This window comes from Coenobita brevimanus, chromosome 110 (genome assembly GCF_032717465.1).
Source record: "Coenobita brevimanus isolate Jiangsu-jjx chromosome 110, ASM3271746v2, whole genome shotgun sequence".
Taxonomy (NCBI): domain Eukaryota; kingdom Metazoa; phylum Arthropoda; class Malacostraca; order Decapoda; family Coenobitidae; genus Coenobita; species Coenobita brevimanus.
This window is the reverse complement of record NC_137063.1, coordinates 37,322,749-37,344,845: the sequence shown is the minus strand read 5'-3', so window position 1 is coordinate 37,344,845 and position 22,097 is coordinate 37,322,749. Positions and strand designations below refer to the sequence as shown.

Here is a 22,097-nt window from a genome sequence, read left to right as displayed (position 1 = left end):
GCTAACAATGTTTCTTGTTATTGAGAGAGGTGTAAGCGATGTAGAAGTCACATACTTTCAGATTGTGATTAGCTATACCATTGCATTATAAGTGCAATTGATTAAATTATCAATCCAAATCAGTTGTATTGTGAACAACGATCTTTTTTCTTTTTTTAATGCTGGCTTGAGTGAAAATGGATTTTTTATTCATCTGCAAATTCACAAAAAATCAGCCTTAAATTAGGCTTAACTACCGGCGTCTCTATTATTTAAGAATATATATATATATATATATATATATATATATATATATATATATATATATATATATATATATATACACAGTAGTTAACATTTTCATGTGATTAACTGGTACTTTTAAGATGCCACACTCGGGGGATATGTATTTAGCCTTTTTATTATTATTAATTAGTGTTATAAGTGTATTATTAATATTATCATTATTATTATTATTATTGTAATTATGGTATCTGTATCTAGCCTTCAGGAGTAAAATAGGTATGCCTTTAGGTAGGAAAAGTAAGGAAGCATATTTAGTAATCTAATGGTATTGTAAGTTGCAACATTTGTTGTGTTCTTGTACACTGTGTATAAGGTAAGTTCAGGGAGTCTTCATCGTTAGACCACAAAAGGGTGAGGTAAGTCAACATGAACTTATGTTGTGGTGGTTATTCTTCGACCTTTGTTTCTTGGTCGGTTGGAGTTTTTTTTTAATGCCACCAGCGGCGTAGGCCGGCCACCTACCAGGTTGAGGTAGCTTGGCCTCGGGTGCCTATAGTTCGTAAGAGGCTTTACAAAATTAACTGTTACCTTTTCGTATCGTGTATGTGTGTGTGTGTGTGTGTGTGTGTGTGTGTGTGTGTGTGTGTGTGTGTGTGTGTGTGTGTGCGTTCGGGAGGGAATTTTCGAACTGGAGAGGTTAAATGTAGCTTTCGTCAACCCTTTTACTGCTAGGGTGTTTTCCTGACCATAATAAATTTGTCGGGTAGCAACGAGTGTGAGAAAATGATGTCCTGGAGCTGATTTTTTTTTCTTTTTTACAACGTTTGAAACCACCTTTTTTTGAGGGGGGGAGGGTATTTCCCTTTGGTGACATTTTTACCTTGATTTTTCAGCTCTTCAAAAATTAATCAGTAAAGTCTTTTTTTCTGACATTTTTATCACAAATTATTTTCTAGGTAAGGAGGTATTTTAATTTTGCCTTTGTGTCGGTTATGTGGATATTTTTTTTAAAAGTCGCTGGATGAATTATGATGGCGGCGTTTGTGGCTGTGATGATGAGAGGTGAGCGTATGGTGGTGATGGTTGTGATGATGGTAAGTGATAGGTAGTGCTGTAGAATGTATATGGTGATGGTGATGATGATGATGATGACAGCGGTAAGAAATATAGTGAGGATATTGATGATAGTGATTGTGGTTGTGATAGTAGTGATTGTGAGACTAATCATGATGGCAGTGGTGGTGATACCGGTAATCGTTAGGTGATTATACGATGATGATGGTGGCGGTACTGATGTTGAAGGTGTGTTGGTGTACTTCCTGTTTACATTGGCTCTCTTTCCTCCTGCCCCAGTGTGGCTACCCTGCATTGTCACTCACTGGCCAGGAAGTACTCTGTTTTGAGGGGAAGTGGGTGTGGGGGAGGGGGGGGGGAATATATTGGCGAAGTTAGTCAGAGTCCTTCAGCTCGAGGTGTGTATGTAGCTGAATAAAATCGTCTGAATGACCAGAGTAAATTACTCGTAGAAAATCCGGCCTTTACTTAGCGACTTCTTTCAAAATCAATAGAATTAGTATTAGCCTGATTAAAATTCTTAAAAAAGACGTACTTGGACGACTGTTTGTTGTGTTTATATATATATATATATATATATATATATATATATATATATATATATAGCCTCTTCAAAGGGTCTCTCGTAAGGTTGAGATAGTCTCACATCAGCCAGAATATAGTATAACATCTAGTGAAGGGTGTAAGATGAAGACGTAAGATAAGAAAGCAGAGTATAGACAAACACGGAAGGATGAAAAATGAGTAACCCAGATACTGGTGAAGGAAAACGTGATGGATGAGGTTATCCTAATGCTTAATGAGGTGTGAGGGAGGCGCACGGGGCAGGCCAGGTGAGGCGCCGCGTGATGAAGCTTGAGAGTGATGAGGATGGAGGCAGCAGGGAGGGATGGAGGGAACAGTGAAGTGTGGTGGTGGTGGTCTTTGTGTTCAACCAAGCGCGGGGTGACCACTTTCACTGGCCTGATCCTAGCCAATCACAGACCGCCTCTCATGTGCATTGTCAGGCACTTCCTTGTATCTCGCGCATTACTGTAGTCTGCACCAGGTTACCCATTTACCTAATTATACTCCTTCCTCCAGTAAGCTATATTTGTGATTATAGTACATTGGTGTAGGTGGTGTCAGTGGGTAAGTTGAAGTGGATCTTATTCAGGGATCATTGTAGCTAGCGACTCGTGGCATCCCCATGGCTCTCGCCCCCCACTGGACCAATCCTAAGCGCCGATACAACCCGCATAGGAGTTCATGATGGCACTAGATGGAGCTGTGGTTGGTGGGTTGGTTGCCCGCTTAACGTCAGTCGGCTTGGTGACTGTATCGGAGGAGGTTGGGGTGTGTGCCGCTTCTCTATTATCTTGTCCTATTTGTGCCAGCGATTGAAAACGTCCTAGCCCTTCATTTGTCTTGATATTTCTTTCGTATTTTAAGCTACATATTCTGGAGATAAATTTTTCATTTTCTGCATCGTTTGTGCGGATATCTGGATGTTACGAAATTATTATTTTCGATTAATTTTTAAATGATTAAATTTGAACCCTATTCCTACTGCATCTAGAAACGTCGAAACACTGTATCATTAACTGTACAGTATATGTTTAGTCACATTTTAAGTTATATAAGCAGTATACATCCTGACCTCTGTGGCAGTATCGGCAAACAACGAATATTTCAAGTTGCTCACAGACTCTCATTTCATATCTTACGTTCTTTGTGCCAACACCTGGGAATTGGGACTTTTTTTTTTTTTTTCCTCCGTCCAAATTCCTTACTACATACGGAACTGAACTATAATCTTCATATTCGCCATAATCCTTCAACTGTTGTCTTCGTGTCCGTGAAATATCCTTGAACTATTGTTATCTTATTCATATTTTTTACTATTTTGGTATTACTGTATAAAATTCTCATAATGACTTTGCGGTTGTGCAGTCGTGTATTGGACTTCAAGAATGAATGATGTGCTAATGACAGTTCAGGTTACTTTTCCAAGTGTGGGAAGAAAACGTAACAATGAACAATGTATTATCTGCGTGAGAACTGATCTTGTCGCACCTGTCTTGAGAAACCGCGTCGTGGGAAACAGCTGATCACGTGTGTGTTAATTTGAGCGTGGGGAGGTGAGTGAGAGTGTGTTTAAGGGCAGGGATGTTATGTATGTTTCTGTGAGTACCAGATGAACTACAGTGACTCGAGTACTTTTAGTGAAACATTAATAGTGAACTGGTGATTAAAAAAATAAAAAGTTCCCTCATGATCCAAACACACCTTGTAAGAACTTGTGCCAGTTAATGTATGTACTTCACCACGAGGACTTGAAAAAATGTTCATAGTAAAAATTATCATAGTCACGGGGGGGAGGGTATCAAAACGTTTGCAAGTGAACTAAGTGGTACCAAGATCCCAGGTGGTATAGAAATGTTCATAGTAAAAAAAAAAAAAAAGTACCTAAGAAACGTGTGCCAGATTATTTCTTTTCGCACAGGACTTTGTAAAATCTTACCTCCCGACAAGGACAAGAAAACGTTCATATCACAGAAAAAACGTGATACCCCGAAACGTTTGACGTATCATGTGTTTATGCACGTGACCCAAAGGAGTAGGAGAAACATTTCGAAACCTCCTAATTAGGTTACGTAAGACGTTGTTTGCTTGGATACTTCTCGCGAGTCTGGCACGTGTACCTGCAGGAGTAGTACACGTGGTTTAAGGTAAAGTGATGGTGGAGGCAGTACTGGTGGCATAGGGTGTCGTAAGTCCTCATCCTTAGCGATTCGTTTTACATATTACACCTTAACATTCCATTCTGTGTTATATAGTTTTAATGTCTATATCGTTTGCGTCAGTGTCCAGGTGTAATATTAGGGATAAGTCGCTAAGGAAGAGTTGCTAATTTCCAAAGCCACTAAGAATACGGCCTCGAGATTCACGAACAAAGTATACGATCGAATTCCCCACCTAACTCATTTGTTTTTGAAGGAAGAAAACGTAATATATATTGATATCTCGTTCTTTCTTTGTAATAAGAGAATTATCATGATTTTCTTTTTTGGAGGGGGGAGTGAAAAAGGACATGAGTAGTAAATTCCTGTATCTTTTTTTCCCCCCTTGGTCATCAAAATTCCACTTACGAGAGGGAATTGATCGTAAGAGTGTTTGTGAATCTGGACTTCCTTTTTTATTGGAGATCTGAATATGGTTTTGCAGGTTTTAGGCTCATAGTTATTAAGTGGTTAATGGTAAGTTTGGCTTTTTGGTTGATTGGATTATTTATATTGGAGTTCAGCTTCGGCAAATACTTCTCTGGAGATGGTTTTGTGGAAATTAAGAGTGAGTGGTGTGCGGTATATTGTTGTTGGTTGTAGGACTGTGATACTGTTTGTCGGGGTTGGTTTATGCTTGTTCTGGTTGTCGTGTTTTATCGATAAGTTTTATGTTTGATAGTAGGATTGGGTGTGGCAGTGGTGTTCATGGTCTGGATTTTATTATTGCCTTGGAGGTATTGTTTTTTCTGGTGTAATTACTTTCTGTTGGGGAAAAGTGATCGGTAATACTGTATACTGGGCTTTGGGATTGGATGCGATGTTGGTATATTTAGAACCTTGAGCATTGGGTAGTGGCGGTGTGGTGGTTGTGTTGCTATTTGTCCTTTGTTGTGATGGTTTGGGTGTGATATTGTTAGTGAGTTGCAGTAAAAAGAAACTGAAGAATTTGAAGACGTGAATGATGAGGGAAAGGAGTGTATCCAACTTTTGTTGGACGAGGTAATGATAGATATAGTTTACGCGTTTCCTTTTTCTTGTTTCTGGATCCAGCCCAGCCCATGCTTGATTGTAGGAAAGAGGTGAGGTTGACGATTATCGTTATTCTAAATGCCACCCGGTAGTTGTTGGAAAAGGCCTTGCGTTAACGCACTGCGGTTTGAATCCAAGAGTTAGCCGGAAGTGTTGCTGTCATGTAAACATTGCCTGGGACCTAAGATGGCCTCCTACGGCCTCAGTGATGTGTACGGTGTCTAGCCATGGCCCTTCCTAGGTCCAAACCGGGTAGTATGGGAGTGGCTTTATTATAACCAATTACGTGACAGCTTACAAACGTATTTTTTCGGTGATGAATTATGTAGGTATTATATATACTTTTATTATGTATATTGATACATGTAACATAATTTTCTTGTTTATATATATATATATATATATATATATATATATATATATTTGTGTGCTTGTGCGCGCGCAGATGTAGTCTTACAGATTAGTTTAAAATTGCATCCATTTCAGTCGCTTTGGATTGTAAGTTTCTACTTCCACCACAGTCGACTTAGTATTTGCAACAACCTATACAGTAGATATAACAGAGATTTATAAAAGGGGAACAAAGTTTCAATATCATCGTCAGTCCCGAGGATGGATTACAAATGCGGGTCATACAAATATGGGAAGTGGGAAAGGAAAGTGTAACCCAGGAGGGATTGCAAAATTCACAGATACTAGTGGAGAGAGAGAGAGAGAGAGAGAGTATGGAAGCAAGTGAGGAAAAGTGTGTAAAGTGATGTATGTGTGATATGCTGACTCTCCTTTAGCGTTAGTTCCTAATGTAAGATTGCCCTTGAAAGTATTGCAAGAGATACAGTGGGGTATATCAGCTCTAATATCGGCGCCAGTCACGTGGATAGATAACAAAGGTGGCTGATACAATAGTGTGCCAGGTAATATGGGAGGAAGTAAGGAAAAGTGTGTGTGGGAAGCGTGACCCCTTTCCTCGGTTATCTTCCGCCTTGCTTCTCCTACCCTACCCTCTGACCTCTCTGCCTTACCCCCTCCTTGCTTTGCGTGTGGGTGCATCTGGGGAGATATGAAGGGGAGGGAGAGAGATGGGGGGATGGAATTGGGCAGGGAGGTGAGAGAGGGGAAAAGATGGACGTGCAGGAAAGTGAGGGTAGGACGTAAGGTAGGGTAGGTGGGTGCAGCTGGGCAGATAGAGGGGGAAGCGAGGGTATTGGGAGTGGGGAAAAGGGGGGGAAATTCGAAGGGAGGAGGAAGAGAGATGTGGACAATTGGAATAGCAATATGAAATATGGTGGGGGGAATACTGATGGAAATGTGAGAGGTAGTACTGGAGGTACCGTAAGGCTGGAAATAAGTATGAGTTGGGGTAAGGTAGCATAACAGAAGAACAGTAAAACGAGTGTAAGTGCTGTAAGCCGGTTGTCTGTCTATACTACTAAAATAACACACACACACACACACACACACACACACACTGGTCGAAGCCAGGAAGAAGAAATTGAAAAGTAACATCAGCCAGCATTTATAAAAAAAAAAGGGGGGGGGGGGAAGTGGAGGAAGAGAAGGAATGGGGGAAATGGCAATAAAATAAAGGAGAAAGAATAGATAGAAAGAGAAAGGAAGGTTAGGAAGAGAGGAATGAGGGACACAGAAGAGAAAAGGAGGTGAGAGAAGGTAGTAAAGGAAGAGAGAAGGTAGCATATGGAAGGGAAAAGCAGAAAATTAGTGAAGTAATGGGGAAAGTAGTCGGCCGGGAAATAGAAAGTTTCTTGAAAGAGAGAGAGAGAGAGAGAATGACAAAAGAAAGCGGAGAGGACGATAAAGTAAACTTCCTTCTTTTCATTCATGTAGAATGAAAAGAAGGAAGTAGAGAAGAGAAGTGAAAGATGAAAAGGAAGGAAGAGAAGTGAAAGATGAAAAGGAAGGAAGAGAAGTGAAAGATGGCAAGTGAAGGAAGGAGAGGGGAAGGAAGAGAAGTGAATTATAAAACAATCGTGAAAATGTAAATATGGAGGACAGAAGGTTGAAGAGTAAAAGAGAAGAGACTGAGAGGAAGAGAAGTGGAACATGAAAGGAATTAGAGGAAGTAAGGAAATGCTCGAATGGAGGTTGGAAGAGAAGTGAACTGTGAAAAGAGAAAGAATTAGTGTTGAATGAAAGGGGAAAGTTGCGGTAAGTCAGTCGGGAAGCAATAGAAAGTATTTGAGAGAGAGAGAGAGAGAGAGAGAGAGATATGAGTGGTAGGGGGGACAGCAGAGGGAAAGTGAAACTCGAGGTTATGAATGAAAGAGAGGAGTAATGAAAGTGGCCTGACGGGTAAAGAAAGAAAGTGGCTAGACGATTGTGTGTGTGTGTGTGTGTGTGTGTGTGTGTGTGTGTAGAGAGAGAGAGTACAGTTACGATCAGTATTCCTTTTACACATCTGCAGTCTGAGATTCCAAGCCCTTCAAGCTCTTGAATATCTCCGGTTAGTTTGGTTAGATCTCATTAGAGTTGAATACCTTGGAGACAGTGTAAAAGAAGCATCGACTGCGAATGTACTTGGATGCACAGAACACGCAGACGTTTAGGTCCTAGTGTGGTTATCTTGCCCAAGTAGTTCTGCTCCCAGACTACCAGGGAGAGAGTTGAATGAAGTGAAAAGTGCAGATAGAAAGAGAGGGAGAGTGAAGGAAGAAATTGTTTAATAGAGAAGTGTTAGGAGTTGAAGGAGAAAGAGAGAGAGAGAGAGTGGAGGGAGGAGGGGGGAGTAGCCCGGAGGAGTGAGGTCACCTTCCTCTAGTTCATTCTCCTCCTCCCTCTCCACCCTCCTCCTCCTCCTCGACTGGTTCATTCTCCCCACTTACCTTCATCCTCCCACTCCCCTCGTCTCTCCTACTCCCCTCTTCTCTCCACCTGTCTTCCTCTGCTTGATTTATCTCCCATTCCATTATAGTTTTTCTTTTGCCTTTTTTCCTTCTCTTCTCTACCACTTCTTCTCATCCTTCTCCGCCCTTTCTTATTTCCCACCTCTCCCCTCCCCTCTCCTCGTCTTTGCTCCTCTTTTTCAGGTTCTGTTCCCTCCCTCTCCCCGCTTCTTCCTCTTGATTTCTCTTCCACCTCCCTCTCTCCTGCCTCCTTCCCAACCGCATGAGTATGAATCACTTAGCCTAATTTCTTATATAACCTTCTGCCATATACAGTACCTAGGAAATGTGGACACGCCTAGTTTACTTCACCTGAGAATTAAGGACAGCCGCCTTATACCAATGGCGGTGTGGATATTGTTTGCAACTTTTCTCGATAATTCCGGAATTCTTAGGGTCGGCAGTAGTAAGGATTCTTGAATGATTTAATTGTGGGTAGATAGAAAGGTAGATAGATACGAATGAATGGATGTTTTAACTAATTAACTCAATGCATGATCCGATCTGGATCAGAATTGGCTCTTTGTGGGTGTGAAGCTGAGAAGACATGATTCGATATTGGAGCAAATCAAAGGTTAAAAAGTCGTGGGTCGGGGTCAATGTTAAGGGTGTGGCGTCATCTGAAGATTGCCTGAAGAGATATGGATCAAACTTCGCAGGTGCATTATGTATGGGGATGGGAAGAAGTTATTCGATTTTAGTGCAGGTCAGTCGAAGGTCAGAGGCACGGCTGTAGGTCAAAGTTTGGGTGCGGCTCCACTGTCCTGTGTGAGCACCCTCTGTAGTTGTATCCGGTGTTGTGAGGGGGGACGGAACACGCCCTCGGAAAGCATTTTTAGAGTGATCGTAACCAGATTTTATGATAAAAAAGTCTCCGTAGACGTTTAATCCTTTTAGTTTAATCGTATTTTTCGCGTTATTCACTTTAATTTGGTTTGGCGTGTTTGGTATCTATGGATCAATAAACCAATAAAGACTACATGTACGGTATAAATCTTACACATAACTTAAGCCTAGCTAGTTTTTTAATGCAGCCTTGTGTGTGTGTGTGTGTGTGTGTGTGTGTGTGTGTGTGTGTGTGTGTGTGTGTGTGTGTGTGTGTGTGTGTGTGTGTGTGTGTGTGTGTGTCGGCCTTTAGGGCAGGAGGGACGGTGGCTGGGGTGACTTGGGATAGGTCCATTTTTTACGTGTGGCGTTGGCCTCCTGTGTTTGGTTTTAGTGCTTATTTAGGTGTTTTTTGTCCACGATTTTTCTTGCTTTGAGTTTGTTAGTCTTGGTTGTGTTGGGTTACGCTGGGTTAACCCAAGAAATCAGTGGAGTAATAAAACTCACAGAATTTTTATTCACATTCAGAATTTTTATTCTCTTAGGACTGGCTGCCTCCAGACCGTAATATTCAGCTTAGGCAAGACCTCGTAGTAACCGGATTAGAAAGCGCCATGTACTCCTTCACTTGGATTTTTTTTTTTTTTTTTTTTTTTTTTTTTTTTTTTTTTTTTGTAAGACGGCTGCATATACTTTGGGTGAATCATCATGATGTGTAAGGATTAATGGAAGCTTTTTATCCGGTCACTACGAACGTTCGCTAAAAAAAAAAAAAATAAAAAAAAATAAATAAATGAAGGTAGCAGGAATAAATCATAAATAAATAAGTACGTCCTAGAGATTTGTCCATTCAGTAGTTCTTTGTATAGGGCTCTCTGCTGCCAGACGATTTCATTCAGCTGAGAAAATGACCCCTCTTAGTGAACTGTTTCAAGACGATTTATGACCACCTGATGTACAGTATAGGTAGTGTGGCTTGGTTTATCTTGGAACATACTGATAAATTTGGAGGACTGCTTTATGAGTCTGCACTGGTTTTGTCCACAGTACGTAGATTACAGGTGGTGTATTGGTAATTGATTTGGTTCGATGTGGTCCCCAGTAATTGAAGGTGTGATGAGGTTGGGTTAGATTTTGTTTATGGTTCATGAAAAATCTATCTTTTAATAACTAGGGTTCTTTCATTATTATTATTATTATTATTATCCCCAACATTAGTATGAGCCCCTATATATGACATTGCCATACTTAGTGCATATCTGTATATTCTTTACCACATGGTGGGGATACGTCTTTGAAAAAGGCTTGTTAATTTTTGCAGGTACCAGGCGATTTTAATTTTTAGGAATGCACCGTAGTACTGAAGGTGGTGATGAACATGGTATAAAACCCATCTGGTTCGAAGCTCTTTTGCGAAATATAAATGTTTGGAGGTGACAAGAGTACAAAGGAAAATACGTATTTGGTTTGAAGAGTTAAATTGTTACAGTTGGTTCATTTTTGCCTGGTTTTGTTTTGTTTGAAAGCGAGGTGGGCTGGGTGGCGGAGTGGCATTGGAGTCAGTAGTCTCCAGTTGTTATTGAGGCGTCAGAAAAAGTGGTTTGGCTTGGAGGTAACGGGGAGGCGTGTGGGAGGCAGGGGGGAGAGTGGAGTTTGAAGGAGAGGAAGGGAGGGCTGAGGAGAGATGAGGAGGGGTTGAGGAGAAGAGAGTTTGCTGGAGAAAAGAGAGGAGTTGAGAGAATAGAGGAGTGAAGGGGTCGAGGAGATAATTGTTAGAGGTGAAGAGGGTAAGGGAGTTGATTGAGAGGCTTGAGGGGAATTGAGAGATACTGTGAGGTGAAGGAGAGTATAAGTCATATTGTCTCTGAGTAGGAGAGAGTGAGAGAGAGCTGCGGAGTGTGGTGAATAACCCTTTTGCCCTGCTGGGTCCATTTTGGTATTTTATTCAGGCTAACACCAGAGGATTTTGTTCATTTGACAGAAATCCTGACTTCAAAATGTACTTCAAGCGACCAATTGTGTGGATTCGTTACACTTAGGAATTTGTACACGTCAGCACCGCACTCAGTGTTTGCTGTCGAGAGAAAACATAGCAGTCAGAGGTTTAAGGAGAGGGGAGAGAAAGTTAAGAGGAGATTGTGTGAAAGAAGCGGCTGTGATGGGACTGGACAACAGGATAGGCAGGTGGGTAGGTCTTGTGTTTCCAGGAAGCGTGGGTGGGTGAGGCTGATTAAGGGAGGAGCAGACACCTGAAGTGGACGTGGTTGCGGTGTGAATTACGGAAGGGGGCGGGGAAGAGAATGAGGTGGTCAACCCTTTGCGAGCTGTAGGTATCTCTAATATATTAAAAAAAGAAACAAGTGGCTACATTTGTAAGTAAAATAAGCAAGTCGAGGTGAATAGGAAAGGTGAGGGAAGTGATGGGGATGAGGAAAGGCGTGGGAGGAATAAAGGAGAGAATAAAGGAAGGAGGGATAGAAGAACGAAGGGGACAGAAGGGGAAAGGGGAAGATCGCAACACAACATAACACGAAACTGATCTCCCCGATTCTGCGTTTCCGAGACCAACGTACAGGCAGACGGAGGGGTTCTCAAGCGTGACCTGACCTTGGAACCCCATCACCCAACTTCTCTCCTGATTAACCTCGAGTGCTGAGCAGTTGGATTGGAAGCTGGAGAGAGACGAGTGGAGGAGGAAACGAGGAAGTTGGGAAAGGAGGAGGATTGGCGAGAGAGTAAGTGGAGGTATAAAAAAGAGAGAGGGTTAGAGACGGAGAGAAAGAGCAAAATAGGAAAATGAAAAGTAAAAGGGGACATTAGAAAAGACAAAAAAAAAAATGAAATGCAGGGAGCGATGAGCGAGTTAGGAAAGAAAGAGCAAAATAAGGAAAAAGGGAGAATAAGAGGTAAAAAAAAAAAAAAAAAAAAATGAGAGGCAAGTAAAGAAACTGGATTGATTTAATAGAAACTAAATTATAGCTCCTTGGAAAGACTGGAGATGGATTAGAGGGAAAGAGACACAAGAAGACTTTCAAGGTTGACGGGTCGTGTTCATGAAAGAAAAAGAATACCAGTTACATTAGAGTTGGACAGAAAAGGAGTGAATGTATGTGGATAGATGAGTATTACGTGCCCACCTTAATGGGGAAGGCATGCTGGAAGAGTTCAGAAGAGAGAAAAGTTTGATTGCAAAAAAAGGATACAAGAGGACGGGAGGGGGAGGGGTGAGAGGAAGAGGGAAGAGAAAGGAAGGGAGGTGGTCGGGAGGGAGGGATATGAGGCGGAATGGTCGTCCAGAGATGAAGTAAGGGAAACTGGCAGAGAAATAGATGGAGAGATGAAATTTGCAGATAAGCCGGCCTGAGATGGAACAGGTTGTAAAGTCAAATTGATAAACGTTCGTGCTGCCGTGGATTCGCTCGGACTGATGATGATGATGATGGAACAGAGAGAAAGGGAGACTTAGGGCAGTATTCTTGTCGGTCAAGGGGGCTCCCTGGCACCTCTTCTTGAACAGTTTATTATTGTATCCAACACGTCAGAGTTTCGGTGCAGTATGGAAAGTAAATCGGTTAAGAATAGGTGCCAGGAAGACTTAAGCTCATGAAAATAGGGTTCTTAGAGTGGAAAGAATGTTGCGAGGGCACAGAAGGAAATGAATACTGGGGAGGAGACGGGTTTCGGAGAAGTAAGGTCGAAGAGGAGACAGCTGTGGTTGGGGTTGGAGGGTGGTACGTGCTGGGGGGAAGGGAAGAGTGGGGAGTGGATGAGTCGGAGGACAGTGGAAAGAGGGGAAGTGCTTGCCTGGTGGGAGAGGGAAGTGGGAGTGTGGGTGGAAAGGGTGGAGGGTAGGGGAAGATTGGGTTGGTGAGTTGGAGGACTCAGTGAAGGAGAGTGTGGATGAATAAGGGGTGGGTGGAGGATTGCAATGATATACAGGGTGTGCAGACAGCACCAGACATTGATCCTTTCGAGGCCAGTTTGTTGTTTGGGAGTCGATGGCAGTGGTATCTTTTCTGTCATTTAGAGATGGATAAACACTACGATGACGCTTTTTTTTTTTTTTTTTTTTTTTTATAGAGAACATTTTCAGCTTAATAAAAGACCACTCGAGGCAGATTGATGAGAAACTGCTGCATTAATGTGTCCAGTACGGTGACTCATTATATGTTTCGTTCTTGTTACCACTAGGCTGTTTTAACTATCTTAGAGCAAAGGGGCTCAAAACAGGAAATAAAGTGGGAGAGGGGAGGGTGGAAAGGGATGTCTGGGGAGACGGAGAGGGCCCGAGTGGGTGAGTGGAGGTTGTGGATGGATTGGGTGGATGTGTGTAGAGATAGAGAGAACCTGATTGGGTGGATGGAGGGTGTGGATTGAAATGATCATCCACTGCTCTTGGGTAAAAACTGGCCGCTGTCCGCAGCGTCGCCATGACAAGTTATCATAATCACACCCCTCACCTCACTTGTAATAATTAGGTCACTGACACACACACTCACCTACTCACTCAAACATTTATACCTACACGCCAGGCTACATAGACGTACATAGTGACGCACACTCACTTTCTCCTACTGTCAGACGTACTCGTAATTCTGCATAAACATTGTACATATTCATATACTAACGCACACGCACCTCTGAGTAAGCCTACATTCATGTTACTGACGTACACACACACACACACACACACACACACACACACACACACACACACACACACACACACACACACACTGTAGCAGAAGTGCTGTATATACACTTTAACACATGGATATGGAAACAGACCTATATTGCTTACACGTAGACAGTATTGTACTCGTACATATGCGTACTGTACCTATGCCTGTAAACTTAGTCACAAATTTTGATGTTGGTCGTGTTTCTTGGACTTTGTAATATGTTAGCCGATTTGTGTGTGGGTTTTGTAGTCTGTATTTATATATTTTTTTAACGATTTTAGTTCTGAAATGTCACTGTTGCAATTTTTTTTTTCTGTGGACTGGTTCTATTTTTGTATTCATTTTTATTTGTTTCGTGTCAGTTCAGGTTCAAGGATATGCGATGAACTTTGCAGTTACGCTGGAACATCTCGCTTTTGTGTTTTTGTTCATTGGTTCAGATATTGTTGAAGCCCTTTTAGGGTTGAGAGGAGGGGCGGCTTTTGTATTTATTGGTCGTGGTGGGTGTGGGTGGTAGTGTTTCTCTCTCTCTCTCCCATATATATATATATATATATATACATACAATATATATATATATATATACATACACACACACACACACACACTTACTCGTATGCCTGTCTTTTTATCTTTGTCATCTGTCACAGACCTTTTTAATACTTAGTCTTATGGGTATCGCTGTAATTTTCACTAACTTCTACTTTGCTAGTGCCATAGGTCTGTTTAATGTGGTATTTGCCACTTACAGCTGCATAAATATATATTTTGAACTGATGATAAATGTACAACTCCAAACATCCCATTTCCATCTCGATTTGTCCGTCTCATGGCCTATCCCCCCCCCCCACCCCATCCATTTCCCAGTCAGTCCCCAAATTTCTTAATTAATCAGTTAATCTGTCAACCACAGTGGGTCTGTCTCTGAAGGGTGCACTTTGTGTGGAACATAACCATATTTGTTACTGCGCTTGTGCGTTTACGTAAGTGTGCAAATGCTTGTCATAGGGTACGTTTATGCTTATATGTTGTTTGCTTTGCATATGTATAGTGTGTGTGTGTGTGTGTGTGTGTGTGTGTGTGTGTGTGTGTGTGTGGAGGTGAAAGATCATGTTAGCTGTTATACCCATATTTGGAGAACACCTGGAAACTTACACAGCTCCTCCCCCCCCCCACATTCTCTCTCTCTCTCTCTCTCTCTCTCTCTCTCTCTCTCTCTCTCTCTCTCTCTCAGAAAGTGTCTTTTCACTTAATTCTGTCTACCAGTTAACGATTATATTCAGAATAGGCGAGACCACTACAATTAACGGTGCCAGAAACAAAAGCAGTCTCTAGTAACCTCTTCAGTTTGGTGAGAGAGAGAGAGAGAGAGAGAGATGGACTTTCCGGTTTAGTACTGACGGTATCATGGTGAAGGACGGAAGTGACTGCAATACTTTTAGTGATGATTGTGTCCGGTTTGTGTGTGGACGTGGTTGTGGTGAGGCGGTGTGTCTTCTCGGTTGAGGCATTAGTAATAGTGACGTGGGCGACCGTTAGCTCCACCTTTGTAGCAGTAATTTCCTTTAGACTCGTTGTCTTCGTTTTTTCATGTGCCTTTACTCGGGTCGTATTCCGTTCACATTGTATCCTCAAAAAAGTTGCTAGAGTTTTCATCACAGTGCTCACGTTTCCACACATGCGTAAATGGATTTATAAAAGGGGGGATGTAATGAAATAATGCAGGTAGAAGAGAGAGAGAGAGAGAGAGAAGGGGAGGGGGGAGAGAGAGAGAGAAACAAGGGAGTGTAGCTGACAGAGAGCGAGATGGAAGACGGTGCAACCCACAAAAAGCTATCTAATGGCCAGAAAGGAGACAGCGAGACTGATCATACAGATAACCATCGACAGAGATGGAGTGACAGTCGGGAAGAGTGGTTGCCAGGGAGAGAGAGAGAGAGAGAGAGAGAGAGAGAGAATTGATCACTGCCAATGCCCAGTCACAGTCCTGCCCACCAATCCTACCGTTACCATTTTCCCCCACACCAGCATAACCACAGTCATCCACCATCATTTCCTATAATTCCAACTACCACAGCTGCTCCTTTCACACAGCCACTGTTCATATACACAAAGAGCTATTTCACCCTTCAGATGAGCAGTTTATCAATGTCAGTATCTTTAGCACTAGCTCTTCGGTGTGCTGCTCGTATCCACTAACAGGTAGCTACACTTTTTCTGATCATCACTTTATCAGATTCAGTAGCATCTTTACCACTTGCCCTGATTCTTCTAGCGCCACTATCGTTATCCCAAATTATATCTATCACCATGCTTCTATTTTCAGCCACAGCCACTTACCACCACAACCATTATCTTTAACCACACCCAACACCCACGACTACCATCACCACCATTACCCTTATCTCGAACCACACCTAGCACCCACAACCACCACCACCACCACCACCACCACGCCCATTTTCACTGCCTGGCCTTTTCACACCATACCCCACCATCAACACTACCATTATCTCCATCACTACTATTATTCTCGCCATTACCCATCTCCCCAACCACACTCAGCATCCCCAGTCGCCACGCCCATTTTTACTGTAAATTTAACCACACCTCATCCCCAACTCTCACCTCACCCAGTCCCCACCACAACCACAGCCATCAACAACACCCTTTTCCTCGCCACACCCACAGACACCACCGCCACGCCCAGTTTTATACTTCTACCTAACTGAACCACATCTTATCCCCTCCTCACCACTACTCCTAACTCTTCTAGTGCTCATTACCCCCTCCCCTCTGTTCCCTATAGGTCAGTAATCTCTTCTCTTGTTTCATCCTCTTCTTCTTCATTCTTTTCTCCTATTCGTTAGTCATAATCTTAAGTCCACATTTTTTTTTTTTAATTCTTGTTTCACACTTCCTATCGTTCCTGAAGTTTATCTTCACACTTATTACGAGAGAGCGCAGCGAACGAAGCGATATTTACTCTAATGTTCAGCTGAGAAGTTAGCGGCCTGACACGACCCGGCCCGACACGACACAGCCCCAACTGCCATGGTTTTCAGAGGCAGTAACTTTATTATGTGAGATGGAGAAAAGATTCTTTCAGCAGGTAGTAGATACATTCGATAAATTTTGTTTTTAGTTATACTGTATATTTACTCACGAGACCAAAGAAACCCCGTGGAATCCCAGCTTTCCAAGAGAGTGTACCAAGGGCTTCATTTGACATGCTCCACAAAGAAATCAAATGAAAAAATATTTCCTGTTGTAACACTGTTTTCTTGCTCGAATTTTACCAGTTAAGTGTCGGATATTACGTTCATCATTTTTATATTTTTTTCATGATTCCTGTCGTCTTCTCATTCTTCCCTTTTATCGTCTGTTCTTCACTTCTTTCATCCTCCTCAACCTTCCTCCCACCTTATCGCACTTTTTGGTCATTATTTAGTTTCATTTTTATCTTTAAATCTTATCGGCGTCCTCTTCATTCCTCCATTTTATCTTCCCTTCACTTTGTTATCCTGTCCCTCTTTCCTCCCACCTTGCCCTTCACCCCTCCTGCCCCCCCCCACCCCCCTAACCTTTCTTCCAGCCGAGTCATCTTCCAGCCTTCTCCCAATGGCGGCTCAGCTCTGCCAACCGGTTTGTGATGGTAATGAAGAGCTAGGCCAGTACACCACAGGCCAGTTGCACTCTTCTTTCAGCATCATCTTCGATCCTCTTTTATGTCTTCTTTGTGATACTTCTCTTGTAGTGTTTGTCTCCATTTTTTTTTTTCCTTTTCACGTAATCTCATTTCATATCACTTCTTTCTTTCTTTTACGCTTATCATCCTCTTCCCTTTTTTCATTTTCGTCCTCTTATATCGTCTTACTTTTCTTCATGCTCCCCCTCCCGAGCAAAGCTTTATGAGTATCGTCGGTGGGTTAGTAAGGCATTCCAGTTACATTTCTTACTCTCGTTCTTTCTTTTATTTATGTCATCTCTTCCTCTTTTCTTTTCCCCTTCCTTAAATTTTACATCTAACTTCTTTTTTGGCAACCATTCTTTATTTTTTCTTCGTCACAAATTTTTTCCTCCTCCTCCTCCTCCTCCTCCTTCTCCTCCTCCTTCAGGCTTTATGAGGAGTGTCTTAGGACTGGTGGGACAGGTGGCTCTCTTTTGAGCACTCGAGTCGCGCTTCTTACTCTCTTGCTGTCTTTCATCTTTTTATTTCTCTTTTTCGCCTTCACTTTTTCTTTCTCTACATTTTTCTTGCTTTTCTTTCCTGTTTATCCTACGCCTTGAGAGAGAGAGAGAGAGAGAGACGGGGGGAGTGTGTGTGTGTGTGTGTGTGTGTGTGTGTGTGTGTGTGTGTGTGTGTGTGGTGTCTCCTTTGTGGAAATCAGCGTCATAGTCAACGAGGGTAGTAGGAACACGTGCACTTTAGGAAAATACCCCCTGAATGATTGCAACATTTTTATTGAGTAGTTCGGTTTTGTTTTGCGTCATTCCTGGAAAAACTATAGGAAACTTTTCTTCCCTTTTAAAAACCCCATCATACGTACAGTAGCCCGCATCTGTTATTCGTAGTTTCTGGGAAAAATAAAAACAGATGACTTCATGGTGTTTTTTCTTATGCATAGGTTCCTTGTATTAATTTATCGTACATTATAGGAAAAATATTAACAGTATATTTATTATCACTTTTTATAAACAGTCTCTCTTGTGTTTCATGTCTTCGAATTAATTATAGGCAATTCTCTCTCTCTCTCTCTCTCTCTCTCTCTCTCTCACACACACACACACACACACACACACACACACACACACACACACACACACACACACACACACACACACACACACACACACACCTCGTATTTACTTTTTTCGTTTCGTTTCGTTTATGAAGGCACCAAATGCTTGCGTGCGTCGGCCTTGATCACCTAATGGCAGCCCTCTATGCTGCTATCTCTGGCAGCCTTCTTATTCAGTTATTTATGCCAGAGGTCACACTCAATGACCTCGTCCGAGGTCTTTTTCTTTCTGCCTCTCGCAGCCTTACCCCAACGTTAACACTTTTTCAGAAAGAAATAGTTACCAGATATCTTCTATCTTCATCCTGCTATTTTTATTGACTATGACGTGGATGAGCAGTGTTTAGGTAATTGACCACTTCCAGACGATTTTTATTCTTATTAGGGGGTTAAGATGAGAGGTTAGTGGAGTTTTTCTAATCCTACACCCACAGTCATCTCTAAGCTAAATAAAATCGTTCAGTGGTAGCAGCAATATAGGCGTCATCGTGCTGAAAGGGTTGGCCATTCTTTGTCAACTTCCTCCCTGACGCTTCTTCATTTCCTCCCTTCTATTGCTTTATCATGTTTCTGTCAGTCTCTCGCTCTTCCCTTCCTCCTCCCGTCACTTCGGAAGCAAAATCTATACTTGTCACATTTCCTCCTCCGCCTCCTCCCCTCCCATCCTTCCGTTTCTTCTTCACACTCTTAGTTCTCCTCTTCTCCCTTTTTCCCTTCCCTCCCTCCCTCCCTCCCTCCCTCCCTCCTCCTCCTCCTCCTCCTCCTCCTCCTCCTCCTCCTCCTCCTCCTCCTCCTCCTTCCGTAATTCCGCTCGCATTTGTCTTTCATTCATTCTTCCCTCCCTTCTCCTCCTCCCCTCCTCTTCCTCCTTCATTCCATCATTCATTTCAGACCGATCTATTTTTCCCTCCGTTTCACCCTCCCTTCCTCCTCCTCCTCCTCCTCCTCCTCCAGTGAAGTAAAATCTATACTCCTCACCTCTCCCCGATTTCCCTCGAAGCGAAAACAGCTCAGCATATTTCTCCCAGTTTCAATTTCCTGTGAGGCCAGGAAGTGGGACGTAGAGGCCAGTATTTTCATTGAGGCCCCGTATTTTCAGCCTTATTTTCAGTGGGGGAAGGATGAGGGGGGAGAGGGTAAAACGAAGAAACAAAAAGGAACGGTGAAAGTGTGTGTGTGTGTGTGTGTGTGTGTGAGAGAGAGAGAGAGAGAGAGATGGGGGAGGGGAGTTCAAGATGAGGGATAATGGAAACAATAATTGGAAATTAGGAGAGGATGATGAAAGCGCAAGATAGGGAAAGATAATTGAAAGGGTAGGGAGAGAGGCGAGGGCTGATAAGGAAGGTAAGAGAGTGAGAAGAGGAAATTTTAAAACGGTATGTAAAGATATTTTCGAAAGTCACCTGTTTATATTATCGTAATCCTTAGTACAAGGCCAAATTTATCCATGGTGCTGTATTGTAGAAGGGAGCGTGATCTCATGTTGTACTGAGAAACCTTTTTTTTTTTTTTTTTTTTTTTTTAATCATCCGTTGCTCATTTTCTGTTTCGTGTCAGAATATAGAAAATAGTGCTTTGAAGTTTCTGAATTTACGACCACATTTCATGGGATTATGTAATGCTTCCTGAAATATGTACAGGTGATAGGATGTTTCGAATATACGAATTTCCTGCTTACTATAATAACAAAAAAATTGTAGAGTGAAGGAGCATGGAATTCCCTTGGCTGTAAATTTTGATGGTTGAAATACTTCCTTTGGCTAGTAAGGAATATAACTAGGATGATCAGAGTGGGAGAGAATGGGAGAAATCAAAGAATAAGTAAAATGCTTATATCTCTAGTGTAGGTAGAAATGGTTCTTTGAGAACACATAAAGCTGAAAGAAATAACAAAGAGTAATATATATAAATGGATAGAAGGAACAACAAACAGGAAAAGAGATACTACATACTTTCCCAGCAGACCCTTATTGTAAGAATCACTGAACTTTGCAGGCTGTAATTTTCCCGGCAGAAAAATATCCAAGTCAGACAATATAACCTCTGACAGACAGCAGTAATAATATGGCAGAAATTTTTCCACCCGATGGTATATTCCCCTCAGATAATATGCGCACGAGAATACATTTTGGCCGCTTGAATTATACCCAGGAATATACCCGAGAGAAGGAGTATGCCCTGGAGATGGAGAGTGGAGAAGAGGCGCCTTTGGGAGAGTTTACAGGAATATGGAAATGTGAGTGTCCTGGTGCTTGGGGATTGCGTCATGGTCGGGGGGGCATTTAGTTGGGTGGAGTGGAGAGAGAGAGAGAGACCGGAGGTGGAGATGAGAATAAGATAATGAGGTTTCAAGAAGCGGCAAGAGGAATATAAGAACGGTAAATATGCAGGTTCATTAGGGGGGGGGGGGGAGAGAAGATGACTCGGAATGGGAGGAGAGATGATGATGATGCTGTTCAGAGAGAGAAAGAGGGAGGGGGGTAGGGGGGTAGAGAGAGAAAGGACGATGACTAGAAAAGATAGGAGAAAATCGCTAGTGAGTGGGAGAACATGCTTAGAGAGAGAGAGAAAGAAAGATAGTGAGGGAGACGGATTAGGAAATGGGAGGGAGGGGTCATTTGAGAGATGGAGCCAGGGGAGGAATGAGGGCAGTGGAGGGAAGGTGTTGAGGGAAATGTGTGTGTGTGTGTGTGTGTGTGTGTGTGTGTGTGTGTGTGTGTGTGTGAGCGAGAGAGAGAATGGAAGGAGAAGGAAGAAAGAGAGGAATTGAGGATGAAGAAAAGAGAGGGCTATGAAAGGAAGGGGAGAGAGACTGAAACCGATAGAGAGGGAGGGACAGGGGAGAGAAAGCAAATATTGAGAGAGGACGGGTTTGAGGAGAGAAGAAAGGAAAGGGAGAGAGTGAGGAGAAAGAGTGAGTGAGTGTGGGAGGGAGGGTCCGTGAAAGTTATAATCTCCCACACTCAGTCCACCAAGGCCGTTCCTCTCACACTGCCCTCACCATGCCCTCCCTCCCTCGTTCCTCATCTGCCGCCCTTACCATGCCCTTCCTCCCTCGTTCCTCATCTGCCGCCTTTACCATGCCCTTCCTCCCTCTTTCCCTCCCCCGCCCTGCATTCCCTCTCGTCTTCTCCCACATCCCTTCTTTCTTCCGTCCTGCATCTATCCCGCCCTTTGTATTGCCCTCCCTAAATATTGCCTTTTCTTACTCTCCTGACACTGCCCTCACGTCTCCTCCACCATCGGATTGTCTCTCTTGCCTCACCCATCACCCGCACCATACTTACCCAAGCTCATCTTGCCTACATAACTTCTCATCTTTTTCTTGCACTCTCTCACTCTGCTTTTGCCCTACACTCACCTTGCTTACCTATGCTCAGCGTGCTTACATAACCTCCTTTCAACTCTTCCTTGCATTCTCACGCTGTTTCTGCTCAACGCTCTCACTCTTGCTTGTCCTCACTCCTTTCTTCGCTCCCCATCACCGTGTTTTCACCCCTTTCCATCCTTTTCCTGACGCCTCCACCCTACACCCGCCTTTCTCTCTGCCCTCTCATTCTTCATTCACCCTGCCATCACCCCTATTAGGCCCTTCGTACACTGACCTTGCCTCTCCTGCTTCTCACTATTCTCCCACTTCACCCTTGACTCCACCCTGCCGTCAGCCTTCCCTCTCCCTATATATTCTCACCCTGCATCTAGCCCACCTCATGTGTGCCACATTCTCTCCACCCTGAACCTCCACAGTACTTCACCCTTTACCACCCCACCCTACTTTGTCAGATTCACTCAACA

At 42.9% G+C, this 22,097-nt stretch overlaps 2 protein-coding genes across 2 annotated transcripts in view; both read right to left on the bottom strand.

The window, feature by feature from the left end:
• LOC145417342 (coiled-coil domain-containing protein 130 homolog) overlaps positions 1–22,097 on the bottom strand; it is a 249,459-nt gene that overhangs the window by 8,958 nt on the left and 218,404 nt on the right. The gene's annotated exons all lie outside the window — the stretch shown is intronic.
• The window catches only part of LOC145417343 (maspardin-like), a 210,176-nt gene continuing 195,942 nt past the window's right edge, over positions 7,864–22,097 (bottom strand). Inside the window, exon 10 of the transcript XR_013900494.1 lies at positions 7,864–7,885. The gene's annotated coding sequence lies outside the window, so the exon portion shown is untranslated. The remainder of the gene's footprint in view (positions 7,886–22,097) is intronic.